The following is a 2,945-nucleotide window of genomic DNA, read 5'->3' on the forward strand; positions in this document are numbered from 1 at the left end:
GTATTCATTTTTGATCTACTGAAACATTTGTTTGGTACTTATTTATCATGTTTGCAAAAGGTGACACATTAATTTGCAATGAACTTTTAATTATTATAGTTTTTGTAAAATTACTCCTTTTCCCAAGCAGAGAATTTTAAAATAGCCAGAACAAGCCATAGCAGTAGCCGAAGCCAAAGTTCCACGGCCAAAGTTGTGTGACAGAATAGGAAGAACTATACCTTTGAGTAATGTGGGTTTAATAATTTGGCTGGCTTCCCCTGAGCTGCCTACGGAGGTGGTACTCATCTCCTACTCGGTATAATGGCTGCCCTCAGACCACTCATCAAGCACAAGATCGTCAAAAGAAGGACCAAGAAGTTTATCCAGCACCAGTCAGGCCGATATATCAAAATTAAGTGTAAATGGCGGAAACCCAGAGGCATTCACAATAGCCTGCGCAGAACGTTCAAGGGCCAGATTGTGATGCCCAACATCGGTTATGGGAGTAACAAGAAAACAAAGCACATGCTGCCCATGGCTTTTGGAAGTTCTGGTCCACAATGTCAAGGAGCTTGAAGTGTTGCTAATATGCAACAAATCTTAACATGCTGAGATTGCTCATAACGTCTCCTCAAAGAACCGCAAAGCCATTGTGGAAGGAGCAGCTCAGCTGGTCATCAGAGTCACTAATCCTAGTGCCAGGTTGAGCCGTGAAGAAAACGAATAGATAGCTTGTGTGCACATTGTGTTTTAATAAAAACATAAAATTCTGGGGAAAAAAAAAAAGGTCTGAATTCTTCCTTTGTTCTAGTAGAATAATCTTTTTACTCCTTTGCCGTGGCCTCTTTTTAGATAGAATGTACTTCCTGTCTCCTTGATTTTGGATTTGGCTATCTGACTTCCTTTAACCAATGGGAAGTTAATAAAGATGGCGTAAGCAGAGTTGAAATATTCATGCAAGGCAGGGCTTGCTCCTTTGTTTCTGCATCGCCCAGAGAAGGACATGCCCTGCAAAGTGCTACTCCTCCAGTGTGGTGGGCCCCAGAAGGAGACACACGAGACAGAGCCCCTGCAGGCGCATGAGCCCAAAATATATGCTATGAAAGTTATATTTGTAAAAATGGGAAGATGAAACATTTTATGTAAGTTTCTAGGTTGATTTATAACATTTAAATATTTAGACATATGATACGTGGGTCTCCATTTTTTTTTTATTTTTTTTTTAACTTGCCCTACATTTTGCAAAGGTAGAAGGCTGGTCTGTAGTCAGATAATACTCCATCATTCCAGTAATACCACTTTTTTTTTTTTTTTGCAGTTGACATTCAATTTTTTTCATATTAGTTTCAGGTGTACAGCATAGTGATTAGACATTTATATATACATAGTTATGAAAATATTATTGGCTATATTTCTTATGCTGTAGTTTACATCCTCATGATTGTTTTGTAACTATAATTTTGTAATTCTTAATCCCTTCACTTTTTTCACCCACTCTTCTACCCTCCTCCCATCTGGCAACGATCAGTTCTCTGTATCTGAGAGTCTGTTTCTGTTTTCTTTGTTTATTAGCTTTGGTCTTTAGATTCCACATATAAATGATATCATATGGTATTTGTCTTTCTCTGTCTGATTTATTTTACTTAGCATGATATCCTCTACTTCATCAATGTTGTCACAAATGGTAAGATTTAAAAAAAAAATAATATTCCATTGTATATTCCACATCTTCTTTATCCAATCATCTATTGCTGGGCATTTAGGTTGCTTCCATGTCATGGCTATTGTAAATAATGTTACAATGAACATAGGGGGTGCCTATTTCTTTTCAAATTAGTGTTTTGGATTTCTTTGTATAAATACTCAGAAGTGGAATTGCTGGGTCATAGGTAGTTCTATTTTTAATTTTTTGAGGAATCTCCATACTGTTTTCCATAATGGCCGTACCAATTTACATTCCCACCAACAGTGCATGAGGGTTCCCTTTTCTCCACCGCCTCCCCAGTACTTGTTGTTTGTTGATTTATTCATTATACCTGTTCTGACAGGTGTGAGGTGATGATATCTCATTGTGGTTTGAATTTGCATTTCTCTGATGACTAATGACATTGAACATCTTTTCCTATGTTTATTGGCCATGTGTATGTTCTCTTTGGAGAAATGTCTATCCAGGTCCTCTGCCCATTTTTAAATTAAATTATTTGCTTTTTTGGTGTTAAGTTGTATGAGTCCTTTATAAACTTTAGGTATTAAACCCTTATGAGATGTATCATTAATGAATATCTTCTCCCACTTGTTAGGGTGTCTTTTCATTTGTTGATGGTTTTCTTTGCAGTGCAAAACATTTTAGTTTGATGTAGTCCCATTTGTTTATTTTTATTCTATTTCCCTTGCCATTGAGCTATATCAGGAAAAAAAATTACTAAGAGCAATATTAGCGTTTACTGCCTATGTTTTCTTCTAGGATTTTTATGGTTTCGGGTTTTACATTTATGTCTTTAATCCATTTTGAGTTTCTTGTATATATTATAAGAAGGTGACCTAGTTTCTTTTTTTTTTTGTATGTATCTGTCCAGTTTTCTAAACACCAATTATTGAATAGACTGTCTTTATCCCATTGTATATGTTTGCCTCCTTTGTCATAGATTAATTGACCATGTTGACATGGGTTTATTTCTGGGCCCTCTATTCTGTACCATTGATCTATGTGCCTATTTTTATGCCAATACCATGCTGTTTTGATTACTATAGCCTTGTTGTATAGTTTGATATCAGGTAGTGTGATATCTCCAAATTTGTTCTTCTTTCTCAAGATTACTGTGGCTCTTTGGGGTCTTCTGTGGTGCCACACAAATTTTAGGATTATTTGTTCTAGTTCTGTGAAAAATGCCATTGGTATTTTGATAGGGATTGCATGCAATCTGTAGATTGCTTTGGGTAGTATGGACATTTTAATTATGTTA

At 36.1% G+C, this 2,945-nt stretch overlaps 1 pseudogene; it reads left to right on the forward strand.

The window, feature by feature from the left end:
- The first annotated feature begins 270 nt into the window (after nt 1-270).
- On the forward strand, nt 271-709 carry LOC117026219 (60S ribosomal protein L32-like; annotated as a pseudogene).
- The last annotated feature ends 2,236 nt before the right edge of the window (nt 710-2,945 follow it).

Source organism: Rhinolophus ferrumequinum, chromosome 8 (assembly GCF_004115265.2).
Source record: "Rhinolophus ferrumequinum isolate MPI-CBG mRhiFer1 chromosome 8, mRhiFer1_v1.p, whole genome shotgun sequence".
NCBI lineage: Eukaryota > Metazoa > Chordata > Mammalia > Chiroptera > Rhinolophidae > Rhinolophus > Rhinolophus ferrumequinum.